General features: G+C 44.4%; 1 long non-coding RNA gene across 5 annotated transcripts; it reads left to right on the plus strand.

Annotated features, from left to right (window-relative positions):
- The first annotated feature begins 1,927 nt into the window (after positions 1-1,927).
- LOC135302794 (uncharacterized) lies at positions 1,928-14,825 on the plus strand. 5 transcript variants are annotated; one of them, XR_010364358.1, is made up of 5 exons: positions 1,928-2,263; positions 6,954-7,118; positions 10,922-11,609; positions 14,098-14,270; positions 14,351-14,825. It is a non-coding gene; the product is annotated as an uncharacterized LOC135302794 (long non-coding RNA). The 5 variants fall into 5 exon arrangements; XR_010364359.1 differs by having other exon boundaries at positions 14,380-14,825; XR_010364360.1 differs by having other exon boundaries at positions 14,496-14,825.
- Positions 14,826-15,796: the final 971 nt, after the last annotated feature.

Below are 15,796 nucleotides of genomic sequence, written 5' to 3' on the forward strand. Positions count from 1 at the left end.
AACATTTTAGATAAAGGACTTTCATAGCATTATCAACAGCAAAAAGGAAAAAAGCTACATCAGATACCAGCACTGACAGAGAATTGAGGTCATCTCCCAGGTCTTGTCTCCTACCTCTGGAAGAAACCATGGTTTGGTGTCAAGCTGAAATGACTGAGAGATGGAACTTGACAGTCCAGACACCTGCAGCCATGTCTATAAGCCAGTCTCCTTGTTCATACCTCATTTTATCCAATTTTAAAATGAAAAGCCACTCTCCAACCACCTCCCATATCTTTTACAAAGGTTATAACTATTTAACACTAAAGGTACCTACTATAAACAAAAATAATGGAAGGCTCTACATGAAAAATCTTGAGGAATTAGATGAGTTACTGCCCTGACAGCAATTTTTTTAGGTTTGGGGGTTTTTTTTCAAATTTTTGAAGACAGAAATCTGGCTAAATCCCATCTTTAAAGACCTTCCATATTAACAAAAGTTTCTCTACTGTAAAACATTCAGCATTACTCTTTCCTTCTCCCTCTGTGTCAGGAAAAAAAAGAAAAAAAAAACCCTCTTGCAAGGGGTTATGATGCATCTTTAATGACAGAGCTGAGAGAAGTGCCTGCCATACAAAGAAGCTAATCAGTCAATCAAGAGCCAGCTCACCAGACAGAAGCCGTCAGTGCCTAACTGCTCTGTCTCCACCTGTCCAGGGAAACAACAAAACACCATGGTACATGCCTGACAATTGAGTGCAAAATAGCACATATATTTATCTATTTCTAACCATCAAAGGGGCAAGTTTTTACTTCAAAATAACATTTTCAGGAATAGCAAACCCAGCACCACACATGTTCCGGTGTGCATTTGAAGTAAGGCTAGAGACTCTCTTTTTGAAACAGCACCAATCCTTAAGAAACAGAAGGGCAATAGGTGAGAATTGCTATAATTAGGCTAGCTGGAAAATCATCTGCCATAAGCTTGGCAATCTAGATCAGTTAGGTGAAGAATTGCAGTTTGAAGGAAATGCATCTCTTAAAACCAAAACAGGAAGGGCTATAGAAGCCATATGGTTTTGTATTAGTGGGAGCATAAAGGTCATAATTTTTATTTCCTGGGTTCAATATTGGCTGAGACAAACCACATTATCCTTGCCTGCCTCAGTTTCCCCAGCTAGACAAGAATAATGAAACCTACCTATGTTATAAAGGAATGATTGATTTTGCAGCTGACTTCATTAATATTCACAAAGTGTGTGGAAACCCCTGCATGAAAAGTGCTGCCCAAGTACTGACTGTTAAACCGGCCATTTTGCTGAGTGCTCTTGTGAAAAAACTTCGATTTCTTTTTTTTTTTTTTTTACAATTCTCTTCAGACCAGTAAGTGTTTGGGAAGTGCTTGGCATACAAAGACTTTATAAAAGCAGAAGTGGCTTGAACGACCCCGCTCGTTCTCCCGCGGCGGCGTGAGGGCGATCGCGCCGCCATGCCCGCGGCCCTGCCGCTCTCCGCGGTGCTGAAACCCGCCCCGGGCCCGGCCCCGCCGCAGCCCTGGCGGCCGCACCGCTCCAGGCCGGGAGGGCTCCTGCCTCTGCTCGCATCCGGGCTTTCACCTGGGCTCGCACCTGGACTTTCACCCGGGCTCTCCCCTTGGCCGCCCCCCCCTCAGCCCGGGGCGGGCTCGCACCTGTGCTCTCACCTGGGCCCTCCCCTGGGCCGCACCCGGCCGGGCGGGCTCTCACCTGGGCTCTCCCCTGTGCCCTGCCCTTGGCCGGGCGGGCTCTCCCCTGTGCCCCCCTCCCCCGTGCCCCCCTCCCCTGGGCTCTCCCCTGGGCCCTCCCCTGGGCCCTGCCCTTGGCCGGGCGGGCTCTCCCCTGTGCCCCCCTCCCCTGGGCTCTCCCCTGCGCCCACCCCGCGAACGGAACCTGCCCGACGTGCGCGGCAGGCTGGGCTGCACGGCTGCGATGCCAACCATTGCAGCGTGTCCTTGGACTATTTCAACACACAGACCCGAGCTTCCAGTCTAGATCCTGTTGCCCTTGCTTAGTGGCCTGATGGATTCCTGAAGAGAGGCGGCTCAGGTCACAAGTGGTCTGTGATCTCACAGTATGAGCGTCTTTCCTCATGTTTTAGTCACAGAGAGGTCTGTGCATGCAATGGGTCTAAACCTTTCTGTGTACAGAAGTCTTCTGTGGAGCACTCTGAACTCAGATTTCTGCACCCTGAAGCATGACCTGACTTAAAGCAGTCCGTCGCTCATCTATTCCTATGATGGCAAAAGGCGAGAGGAATAGCTACAGGTTATGGATTACAATTTAAATCAAATATTACTTGGAGGGTAACCTGTCTGCAGCTTACCTGCCTTTATCTTTTTATTCTGGGTCGCCACCTATCTAGTTATTTTTGTGCTGAGAGGGGCCTTGGCCAGCAGCAAGCCTCAGAGCACTGGGCAGCTGTTCTGAGTGCTCTGAAAAACTGGAGAAAAATATATCGGTCATGGTTTAACCCCAGCCAGCAACCAGGCACCACACAGCCACTTCCTCACTCCCCCACCAGCAGGACGGGGCAGAGAATCAGAATGCTAAAAGCTGGAAAACTCATGTGTTGAGATAAAGACAGTTTAAGTGGGTAAAACAAAAGTCAAACATGTAAACAAAGCAAAACAAGGAAAAGATTCACTCCTTCCCAGGGCAGGCAGATGTTCAGCCATCTCCAGGAGAGCAGGGCCTCATCACATGTAATAGTGACTTGGGAAGACAAACACCATCACTCCAAACATCCCTCCCCTCCTCCTGCTTCCCCCCACTTTCCATACTGAGCACGATGTCCCATGATCTGGAATATCCCTTTGGTCAGTTTGGGTCACCTGTCCTGGCTGAGTCTCCTCCCAGTATCCCCGGCGTCCCAAACTTCCTCACCAGCTTAGCAGAAAAGAAAGCAGAAAAGGACTTGGCTTTGTGTAAATCCTGCTCAGCAATAACAAATACATCTCTCTATTATCAAAATCATCCCTCTATTATCAACCCAGTGTTCAGCACAAATCCAAAACACAGCCCCATACCAGCCACTGTGAAGATCCTTTACTCCAGCCCAAACCAGCACATCTCATCTTTTTCATCAAAAGCAACACTTTAATGAACGGAAGCACACGTTTTCCATGTGCACCCCACTGGCAGGGCTCACATAACAGGAAACTTTAGCTGATCAGGGAATCCTACTGGCAGCCAGAAGGAAGAAGGGACAGGCCAGCTGCCCAACATACAGTATGCAGGAACAAACTTGATATTTTGTTCATGAAATATACAGTGACTGGCCCCTCCTTCTGCACTCATCATGAGTCAAGACAGCAGTGAGGGGAAGTGCCCTGTTTTCCACTAGGTCTTTTGAGGCTTATTAAATTACCCATTGTTTTCTTACCTGGATAGTTATGCCCTTCCCTTGTGAAAAAGGACAGCAACTAAAACTGTAATCCCCAATGCAAGGAACAAACCAAACTGCCGCAATCTTATATTTCTCTCAGGGACTATTTCTAGGTGTGAGAAGGTAGCTGGGAAAATACTTCTCAGAGTCACAAATGTATATTAGACTAAATTAATTAATGTTTTTAAGGCTCAGATATTATAAGAATGCAAGTCATAGGAAAAGCTTATAAAAAAAATAAGTAAAGGGTCTTAAGTGCCTACCTCTAATCTTCAGAACTCTCAGGATGGGGAAAAGAGATAAATAAACCCATACTTGCTCTGAGGGTTAACTCACTGTCATGGCTAAAATCCAAATTGAGTAATTACATTCTGTCTCCTGAGCGTGCCCTTGAAGTTTCTGCTAAGCATGTGACTTCCCTTCACTTCCTGTTGCCAAGTTTTGTTACGTGTGCCTAAGGATCATCTGTAGCCACCCATATGACCTGACACACTGCAGGAAGAGGAAGGTTTTGTTCATTCCCCACCTTACAATTTTTTTATGAAGTCTTGTTGCATTATCATACCTCATGTGACTTCCAAAGGCATTTTGCTGGGGCTGCTTCACTATTAGCAGCAATACCATATTTTCTCCACAGCACATTTTATAAATACCTTTTCCCAGTGACAGCTATACTAGGAGTGTGCCAAGCCTCTAATATCCACAGCACAGCTCTTTATACTACCTTATTTAACAGATGCTGAAAAGGCTGAGAACATGCTGGCTGTTTGTTTTCAGCATGGGGTTTAAAGTTTGGCATTAGAGTCATTCCCTGTACTACAGCAAGGGCCTTTAAAAACCCCCACAAAAATCTCCTTGTGATACTAACAGAGCCATGAATTGTCTCTTGAAGACACTTTTATACATCTCTTTATTGTATATTTACTTAGGCTTCCTTCTTTACAGCACATTTTTTCCTAACAGGAAACATGTTTTATACCCCTACAACATTACTCCAGAGAAGACAGGATGAAGCCAGAAGCAGCAAAGGCAGCATCTACTTCTCACAGGCTGCTTGATTTTTCCTGGAATTCTTCCTAACATTAGAAATGCTGGGAAGGAGATTTTAAAAATGCCATTGGGACACAAAGGAAACAAGAAAAACCACAGACACACACAAAAACCCAACCAAACAAACAAAAAACACACTCACATGAAATTGCTTCGCTAACTAGACCCTACATCCTAAAGATATACAAGCACCTTATTCAAGCTGAAAGGAATTAGCCACGTGCATATCCAAAAATTACCTGAACCATTAGCCACTTGAATATTCAAAAATCTGGTCCCCTAAGTCTTTACTCTCTTTTTTACTTGGCATCTTGGATCCTGCTAGCCAAGATGCAGTATCATCTTATAAAACCAAGACATTCACAGGCAGAAGGCTTCCAAAAGATCCCAAAATGCATACATTCAAAAGACTAGATGTATTTCCTGGAAGCTGCAAAACAAGAGAACTTCATTCTGAAGTTAAATCAATTACCAACGTTTGGTTTTTTAATCTAATATGAAGCAGCAAGTGGGAAAGGTAGATTTTCGGTATCTGAAAAAAAATAATAATGAAGTCTATTTCGTATAAATGTTTTCCATCTACACAGTACATAACATCCATTAACAGAGAAGAGGTCTCTCTTGTAACATGACATTCCAAAGTGCTAAAAATCTGAAGCTCCATTTAGTTTTAATAAAAGCTGTGGAGAATAAACCAAAAATTAGACCAGAGCTGTCTGATAGTATTTAGCTATACTGGGGGCAAGCAATTGTCTTCATCCATACCTGAAAAGAGGCCAACTGCCATGCAACTTGACATCTCAAATGACTTCAAGGTTGAGCTCATGCTCTGGCTACACAGAAGGATGCTCAATGCTCACCTGCTCTTGAAGGAGCAAGATGAGAAAGGCACTTGAAATCCAGCCTTCTGAACATTGGCAGAGCAGCAGCTGCAAAATACCAGTCAAAAAGTTGGGAATTAGTTGCAGGAACAGCTACCAAGGAAGGGGCAGCTAGTCCTCTGCTTGGAAGTCTTGGAAGTTTCCAACTGAAAGCAGACCAGGAAGGCACTGTCTGGACTGTTACGTGTCCATGGCACGCTCTTAGTGACTAACCACAGCAAGAGACACGTAGGCAGCTGACTCCAGCACCTCAACAGCAATTCTACTCCTCTGAATTGCACCTACTTCTTTAATAACTTCACTCCAAGGTCAAGATATATGTTTATGTGATCCAGACCCACAGCTGTCACCTGTAAAAATGAAAGCCATCTCCTTAGAGAAGGCTGGAAATGTCCCATGCAGTTGAAGTCCTTTGGCAGTGAGAATAGAAGCGTTCAACAGTTCTAGAACAATAAATCACAATGACAACACAGACTGACATGGAACATTTTCTCTCCAAGAGAGCATTTTTATGCTTTGCACCTTTTCCTCCTATTTGTGACACAACCCACATTCTGTAATCTCAGTAAATGACCATTTTCCATGCTTGACTCAGGCTAGCTGCAGAAAGGAAAAGGTAGGAGCATCACCCAAAAGTGACATAAGCGAATGAGCCATCTGATGACTACTTACTAAGAGACCCAGGAACCTCGTGTTCCCCCACCCTCCAGTTTGTCACTGTACTGAAGGCTAGGATACTGAGGTCATAGCACTGCACACTCAGAGGATTGATGTAAATCCCTGCAAGACATCATACACTCTCTTCATACAGGAAGCTCTCTAGCTAGTTAAAATGGGCTTCATCCTTGCTTTGGTTCCCTATGCTGTCTCATCTCCTCATTGGACTTTGCTTTGCCTCAGTGAACTCCCATTGTTCACAGCAGAACATGAAGGTTGATGAATTTATCCTCACATTACTCTCTGGAAGGCAGAAAAGTGTCAACTTCTCATCTGCAAAAGGGTGATAATTAAATGCTGAGAGAATAAATGACTCGCACAAGGTCACTTGGGAAGTATGTGGCAGAACTGAAAATTAAATGCAGATCTCCAGAGCTGCAGGTCAAGGCCCAGAACACAAAATCTTTCTGCCCTAGTGGCACAGTGAAGATCAAGTTCCCAGCATACCATAAGACCCTCTATAGGAATGTGTGTGTCACTGCCACATCTTACATATTGTTTATCTGTAGGAAGAATTTGATACATTTCAAAGAACCAGGTAAGTATCAAAGATTAAGCAAAGAGGAAAGCAACACTACCTAAAAAGTTATTAAAGGCCTTTGCAACATCTTGTATAAAGCAAATATATATATATATATATATATATAGCCTTCTCTAGGGCATACCACTAATCCAGGGCAAAAGCTGACATCAACACCATATTTAATGCATAGAAATCATAAAATGCAACCATGGATTTATCTTTGTAATTTAACATAAGACTTGTTAAGAGATTAAAGATTTTGGTAGTGCTATAGGTAGTGTCAATAGTTTAATAATTATCTGCACCTTCACATCTTATTTGCTATGCAAACTTCTGCCAAACACACTCTTTTAACCTTCCTTCTCTTCTTTCATTTGCAGATGCTTCCAGCAGATATATGTGAGCAGACTTCCCCCAATATGTGTAACAGGTTTCCTTAATATCTCTCCCAAAAAAGCTTTTGGCTTTCAAAAGAAAATGAGGCACAGGAACAGGTTGCCCAGAGAAGCTGTGGATGCCCCATGTCTGGAAGTGTTCAAGGCCAGGTTAGACAGAACTTTGAGCAACCTGATTTATTGGAAGACACTTCTTCCCATGGCAGGGGGTTGGAATGAGATGATCTTTGAGATCCCTTCTGATCCAAACCATTCTATGATCTTAACTAGTATGTGGGTCCTCCATCTGCTGTATTTTGAAGCTAGGAGTGACACAAAATTGTCTCTTCAGGGGAAATGTAGGGGTCCTGTAAGCCATAAAGCCTCCTTAAGAAACCAGCAATGTATGAGGAAGATGCCTGGGAAGCAGCACAGAGCTGAGCTGTTATGGAATTGACACTGGGTGGCAGGGCAGGGAGGCACTTCTGGAGGAACTAAGAGAGGAGCACATAAAAAAAGGTAGAGAGCTGAGAGAGGAGGAAATTCATTCAAGTGGAGACCTGAACCAGCTGGATACCAGCCCCAGAAATCTTTGATTTCATAACAACCAGGCAAACCATAACAGTATTCTGTAATTCTTCAACTCCCGGTGCTTCTTTTTAAGAGGTACCAGAACCACAGTGGATTCTCGTGGCTCTGCTCATCACTAATCCCAGGTGTTTGCCTCAGCTCTGTGATGATTCCTCCTCATGTCTAATGCATGTTGCTACTCTGCTTTGGTGCTGTCTGAACTCTCTGTAAAGTCCCAGAGCAGCCTTTGCTCTTAATGTGTGCACAGAAGAAAGCAGATGGGTAAAGCTTAACTCTGACAATCATCATCATCATCATCATAGGGGTAATAATAACAAATCAGATGCTTTCATCACAGTTCTGAAAAGTTGCTACTGATTTCATAAAATTTGTGTTTGTATTCAAAACCTCAAATTTCAGATGTTAATTACCTGCTTCACTTGGACAGCTCAGCTTTCCATATTGCAGTCAAGTTTCCACATAATTCCATGGTGTTTCATAAAAAAAAAAAAAAAATTGAAAATATTCTAACTATAATATTTTCTTTCAAGGCACATTCCACCATCAAAATAAGTTCATATTTGTTTTGCATTTTTAAGGAATGTAAGTATTCATGGTCAGAAGTAGTATTTGGAGTAGAGAAAAAGATCAAATGGCTATAAATTATAGCCCAAAGGGAGTTAATAACTGTACTCTTTTTTTTTTCTAGTAAAGTACTGAAGAAAAATTTCACTGTGAAAAAAACCCCTCTGAAATAACTGAGGGAAAAAAACCCAAATCAAACATGTTTTTATGTTTCTCAACTTTCTTTTTAAGTTTTTGCTTAAGCAAAGACAGTATTCTTAAGCTGGTCACTATAGCATGTCACTAAATTACACCTTCAGAATTACCAGTTAGAATTATCCAAAGGCTTAATTCATCCTAAAAAACATCCCCAGATGAGACATCCAACTGTGCTGTATAAGAACCCAACTTTATCCTCTACTCTTATGGCAGTTTTGCAGAGTATCCATAGACAAATCTGCTCTACTGCCAGTGAAGAGAAAATGCTGCTGCCCTGTCTTGCTCTTGCATTCACATAGCAATTTTGGTTTTAAAAACAACCCAAGCAGTCAAAAAAAAACTTAAAGTCAACATCCTAAAGCCTTCCTTGCTCTGTTCTTGGAGGATGTATATGCTGTTACATAAGAATAATCTTGAACATTTTTTATTAATATCTCAGCAATACAACACTCTGCCAGGTCTATTTAACCACTACCCACTGATTCCAACTGATTACATCAGTTTACAGTGCCTATGAAGAGATAACTTTATAGATCCAGTACTTCCAATGGCCCAAAGCGATCAGTGGATTTGGCTGCTGGAACCAAAGCTGCACATCCCCTTCACAGCCAACATCTCTGCTAACGAAAAAGGGGAGGCTCACCAGGCTGGTATCACTGAGAGACTCACCCCCTCCTTAACAAATATTTACTTTATGTCCTTCTTTCTCTCCTAAATCCACTGCTCTTAGCCCTAAGAGGTAATTTCAGTAGGGCATCATGTAATAGCTATCCAAAACAAATAGAAAAAGCTAAACCCCTCAAATCTGAGCAGCATCCAGGTCAGAACTACTAACTTCCATGGAAGAAGAAAACGAAAATTACTTTCAGTATTAACAAGGCAACTAAGGGACTAAGGATCATTGACAAGGGCTCAGGTACAGCAGATCTCTGTACACAAGCCTCGGATGACAGCTCTGGTTGCCCCACTGCCAACACTACCCCAGGGCTGACAATAAAACAGGACAACTCTCCCTCCAGGCTGCCACTCTGTCCTCTGAGCAGCACCACACACACAGTAATGGGGCAGCACAACCACTGTCAGGAGAGGAGCTCTGGGGGCAGGGCTGAATGCAGATGAGAGCCCTCAAGGTACAGTGCAGTGCAGTGTCCTACTCAGCTCAGAAAGAAGTATTCCCAAGTGTGTAAAGCAGACCCAGAATGCCTTCCCACAGCAGCCTGCATGGAGGCACAGATTTTACACCCATGAATATTCTTAATATGTGACAAAAGAAGGAGGGAGATGCTGCAGAGGGGGAAATGAAGTCACATTTTCATGGAACAATAGTTTAAGGGGTCCCACAGGGTCATGTGCATAATTTTCAACCTGGCAACCCCAAATGTGCAAGGCATTGGGTGACTAAGACACAAAATTAGACACATAAAAATTATTAACTTTCAAACCCTGAGGGTTTCTCCCTTTGATGGAAACATCTCTTCCCATTGCTGCAACTTCATCATCTTTGCTTTTGAGGGAAGCAAATTTTGATGACTCTAGCGGAAGAACACCAAACCTTGGATGGGAGTCAGAGCTTTGACATCAAAGTCAGCAATGCCCCTGCAAAATGAGGTGCAACTGAGAAGCACAAGCACAGTCACAGGCCCCTTTTCTTCTATAATTTTGCTTTCAGCATGCTCACCCTTCCCAGAGAGGAGGGAAAGGACACAATGATGGCTTCACCACACCTTTGCTGGGATTGGCAGCAAAACACTACCTGAATACCACATTCTTCTCCCCCTGATCTCTCATTTTCCACTCTAGTTAAAAACATCATCCCTGTTGTGCCCTTCACACTCTTTCCCTCTCAGATACACGTAACATCTAAGCCTTTTCCCCATATTTTGCCACTGTCCTCCATGCAATCCCATTCCCAGTCCTTCTAATCTGCTCCCACTTACACATCTCTTGCTTTCCTTCCTCAGCCTTAGCCCTTCTCTAACCCTTTCACCCTTTCTCTGCTCTCCTCACATCTATATCTGTAATCCCAATCTCTTCCCTACTCCTCTCATCAGCCTGTACTCCATTCCCAAGCCTTCTTGCTCCCTTGGACCCTGTTCCCTGCCCCACACCTCACCTTCCTGGCTCAGTTCCCACACAGGTATTTCTCAGCTCCCAGCACTTTCCTGAGGGATCATCCTTCCCACTAGGCCCAGCTTACCCCCTTTTGTTTATACACACAGTCAGATCTCCCCTCTCCAGCTTTGCTTCTAGATCTGCCACATTTACAGAGTCACCCTGACCTACTTAGGTTCCCTGACCTAGTTATAGCAGAAATACCAATTCTAAACACTTGAGAAAAAAAGGGCAGTAGGAGGAGAGAAATAATATTATTATGTTTTGAAATAAAAACAAATCCACCAGCCCAGGGCTGAGTTATTTCAGCTCTGACCATTCCCCCAGGGAAGCAGGAGCACCAATTCACTTGATATTTCAATGCCACTGTGGCCACAGACAATACAAACCAAGACATCACCTGGAAAGATCCTCTGTATTCTCTTGCTATCATCCCATTTTCTTTTCTTGATCCCAGCCTCATTCTGTCTGACCTTACTCACCCTGAGCTTGTCTTGACCTCCCCACAGGTATTTCACAGAAAACCTGGTTTTGTCCACTGCTCTCATCAGCCCTCCTTGACTGTGGATCCAGGCTACAGCAGCAACCTGTTGGTTCAAAAACAGCATTTCTACAGCTGGGATTAATTTAGAAATCAGGCAATGCTTTGCATCTGTTTGTATGACCCCCTCAGCCCTTTCATTCTACTTCAGCTATTGTCACAGCTGTCTTCTCCCTTCTCCTCCAAACTACATTATTCACTCACCTTGCTTCTCCACCTGGCTTGGTGTTGCAGTGCTGTCACACCTTTTCTTTACCAGCTCTGGAAAGAAATGGTGTCAGCAGTGCCAGCACTGACACATAAACCCAACTAGAAAAAGCAGATATTCTTCAGAAGTAGTCAGGAGTCTTGGGGTTAGCAATGCCCATTCACTTGTGTTCTGTGTGCTCATGACTTAGCAGCCAGGAACCACTGCTCTGTGACAGCTGGGTCTGTGATTCACTTCCAGCTAGGCTTTTGTTTTAGTCACAGTTAATAGATTTCCCTGTAGTGTTTGTATTTTAGGAATCACATTAGCCCTTTAGTTGCCTGGATGAGTTCATTTAATCAAATCATGTCTCTTTACAGCTGACACTTGTGGTCCTGACCCACCCTGTATAGGGCCAGTGGCCTGCCTGACACTAAAAGCAGCCTGCTCTGCACCCTGAGCTGACAAGGTACTCCCACCACCACTGCTTCAAATCCTGCCAAATATTCCAGCAGAGGCTCTCCCTCCATTGCCAAAGTCCCATCAAAAAAATGTAGCTGAGTGCACTGTAGCCCTCCCACAATTCCACCAGATATGTTTATTCAGACATGAGAGTGTAGTCATTCTGCATTTATTTACTGTGATTTTGTACCTGTTTGCCAGCTTCAACATAAACCACGCTTTTTGGCTATTGATTTCCTGGGTTATGCACTAAGCTGCTGAGCAAATGGCTTTGGAAATTTACTGTGGAGCCCCCAAATCCCTATGTTGTCATCAGCCACTGCCTGCTAAATGTGCACTTGTAGATACATTAAACTGCAGTTTCAGCTCCTGCATTTCCTTTACACCTGATTTCTCCAATCTGTCCCTCCACCTGTTGGTTTTATACTCCTCATTGTACTTTATTTACCTTTAGGTCTGGTCCTACAAAGGCAGTGCACACTCACAGTCAATTAGTCAATTCAACCACCCTTGGTTTTGACTAAAAACATCACTTGCTGTTAAGATCAAATTTTTGAAATTATTACAGAGATGCCTCTGCCCAAATTAAAGAGCAAACAAGACCACATGCCAAAGTCAATAGTAAGGATTTTATTTAACAGTAAATGTGAGGTAGACAGATAGAAAGAAGTAGAAAAGGGGGAGAAGTGGAGAAAGAGAGAGAGACAGATTAAGCCAAAAGACATCACAACTCTGTAGACCCGGTGGCAACCCATTGGTCCTCTTTTTCAGTCTTCTCAGTGGTGTGGGTCCCACAAAACACAGAGTTCTATGGATTAATATAGTCCAGGTATATGTGGGAACAACCCAGTGCTTACCCTGCAGGGAGGAGTTTCACACAGTCTTTTGCAACTAACTCTGGATCTGCTGCAACACTTTGGATCATGTGCAGTCCTCTGGTGGGATGCCTCAGAAATTAGTCTGGGGGCACTTTGGGGGTCTTTGATGGCTTATGACACCTTTTAAATCATGACAGCTGCCTCTCACAAGTGTCCCATGTGAATGTGACCTTTTGAGAGGCAGGACAGGGAGTTTTACAACTGAGCTCATTTGTGCAAGGGAAGATTCTCCACAGGGTCTCCTTACCTGGCTTGTAGCCTCTGGTGGTGGGTGTTCAGCCCCTCTGTCTCGTCCTGACCAGAGGTTACACCATCACACACCCAAAAACTCTCCTCTTTTCCCTCAGCTGAGGGAGAGTATGCAAACCCAACCTCAGCAAATACATGGCTTCCCCCTGTCAAATCTAGCCAGAGCTGATTTTCAGCACAGCTGCTGAAAAGCTGCTGAGTTTGGCTTTCCTTGTGGATGTATTCTCTTCCCCCAGCCTTGTTTACTTGTCCCATCAGGTGGCTTAACTCATGGTCCAAATTCCCATCAGAAGGCATATTTGGGGGGTGGGCTTCAGTGGTCACAGATCAGCAGTTGCTTCTTTGCACAGTTTGGTGCAATGGGCAAAGTTCCTCTGTTTTAAAAAATGTTTGAGCCATTACTCATTTCAGTATCTCACCCTGGCCTCTCTGCTCCTTCCCCCACAACTCTGCTCTCCCAGCCTACATCAGCATCAGCAAGCCCAGGCACAGGCCTCCACACCATTCTGATAATGCCTCTGTCCTCTGACCTGCATGTTTAGACAGAGCAAAATTGAATTCTTCCAGCATGCAGAATTGACAAGTAGGGTCTGCAATTTCAACAAGTCTTGAATCCTGAATACACTGAGAAAGTGCCTTATGCCACAGGCAGGAACATCCTGTGTTAGCATCACCCCATTACCTCCATTTATAGATTGCCAAAAAGGGGTAAAAGGACTGGGAAAGGACAAAGCTGTGCCTGCACAAAGTACGTGCAGAGGATCCTTGCCAGCTTCTCAAGACAATATAAACCCAAGGAATTAAGACAATTCCAGACATGCTAATTACATTTGCCTTTGCAATTTCTGATGGGATTTTCAGATGTCTCTAAGCATTTTCTACCTGGCGTGTGTCAGCCACACTTCACTGCTGCTTTTATGTTATTAATATTGACAGCCATTCCGTTTAAACGCAGGTTAGGTTTGAAATCCTGTCTGTTTGCTTATCTCTGCCTTTTGATCTTGTTTGTTTCCATTCATTATAGAGAAATCCTTCTCTCCATAAAGCCCCTTTGAATGCCTCAGCAAACATGCAAACACAGTGCTAAATGGATTAACTGGGAGGTACTGGGGTCTGAAACTTGCCCAAATAGATGCTCCTGGATCAATCAGCTCTGCATACCAACTAATGGTCCACGGTCCCCTAATGGTGTGAGATCTTTCTTTTGTGGAGTTCAGAACAGGTCTAGTGTCATGCTGGATATGACTCCATGTGATTGGAAACAAGCCATTCACAATTCAGTGTGTTTAATGAGGTTCTGGTAATGAGCACAGGCTGCCTAGGAGCATGGGACAGAATTACTAAACTGAAGCTTTTCAATCTTTGTAGAAGAGTCATCTTAAAGCTGTCACAAGACGAGGGGACTCCTCTAACAGAAAAGATGGGTGTGAGCATAGGAAAACACAGGTGATGGTCTGTGAGCTCTAGGAGGAGCTGCAAAACATGGAAGACCCAGCCATGATTATGCATCAGATCCTAACATCTTCTAGCTTTGACATAAGGTAAGGTTGTAGAGGAAGGATAGGAAGAAAGCAGTTACATGTATTTTGCACAAGTAGTAGCTGACGATCTGTGTGGTCAGAAAAGGCAACACGACCTTGCACTTCAAAGGCAACCAGGATAGACATAAACCACCTTGGACTGCACCTCCAAACTTGATAAGCCATTTTGATCATTCTTGAAGTTCTCCTTCTCCTTCACCTGCATATTAACGTCGTGATGAAAAGTGACAAGCTGCCTGATGAATGAAAGCAGATGAGTGGATCCCAAGAGAGCAGAAGGAAGATGCCTGTTAACTTCCACGTCAACTTTTGGAGGCAAAATCCCATCAAAAAAAAAAAAAAAAGTGTTCATTTCTATCCATTCATAGAGGTATTTTGATGTTATGGACAAAATCAGACTACTGATTTGCGGGGGTTTCAACCGATTTAATTTATTGTCAATGAACAAAGTTCTAACTATCAGTTCTGGTACTGAGACAAATAAATGGACACACAGAGAAAGCAGTCTTTGCCTCTGCCAAGACTCTCTTCCCTACTTTCTTCTCCCCAGTCCCCTCCCCACGCATTATAGGCCGTTCCTTTGAGTGCCCCTGAGCGCAGGAACAATGCAGGAAAACGCGGCCAGTGCCTTGGCCTCGTCCGACTGCAGCGGCCGCCCCAGCCCGGCCCGGCCCGGCTGCTGCTCTGCTCCAACCCGGCCTTGGACTCTCCTCGGTGTCCCCTGCTGCCCTGGCCTCCTTGGTCCCTGAGCATGGCACTTGCCGGCCTTTCCAAAAAGTGCTGTGGCGGAGGTGCCCCAGGCTCCCAGGGCCGCCGGCCCGGCTCGTCCTGCGCGGGCCTCACACAGCGGCGAGCCCGCAGCACCGGGACCCGCCGCCCTTCCCCTGCCGCCGCTCCGGGAAGGAAAAGCTGCCAGCTTGCCGGGGAAGCTGCTGTCCCCCACAGAGCCCCTTCTACCCCTGCAGAGGCCCCGGTCCCCGCGGCACCGCCGAGGGTGGCAGTGCCAGCCATGTCAGGAGCGGCCCCTGCGCCTCCGGCCACTCCTGCTTTGACTGATACATACGTTTGCTGCCTATTATACATATATATTGGTTTTCAGGGAGAAAAGCATTTTTTTGCTTTTAGCACACTTAGGAGTTTAAATAAAAACAAATATATCTGTATTGACTGTAGTTATTATGCTCGGTTTCATACAGAGTGAGTGGTTCAAACAAAAATAGATTGGTTGGAATGAATGTGCATCAGTTCCAATAATAACACAGGCAGCTTCAAGGAGCATATAAGTTTCATTTAATGTGCACTGGGCTTTCAAAGGAGAGGCAAGAAACATTGGGTTAGAACAGCTTTTAGTCTGCATTTTCTGTCTAAAGGCTTCTGCATTTATCAAATTTCTGGAATAGAATGGAAGTCCATAAACAAGTGGAGAGAGGCCAGAGTGATGTTACAGAGGGAGGGAGTTGTATACAACAAAACATGATCCTGAGGTAGAATTTTCCAACTACAGTATCTCTTTACAGTTATTCCCC

This window comes from Passer domesticus, chromosome 6, assembly GCF_036417665.1.
Source record: "Passer domesticus isolate bPasDom1 chromosome 6, bPasDom1.hap1, whole genome shotgun sequence".
Classification (NCBI taxonomy): domain Eukaryota; kingdom Metazoa; phylum Chordata; class Aves; order Passeriformes; family Passeridae; genus Passer; species Passer domesticus.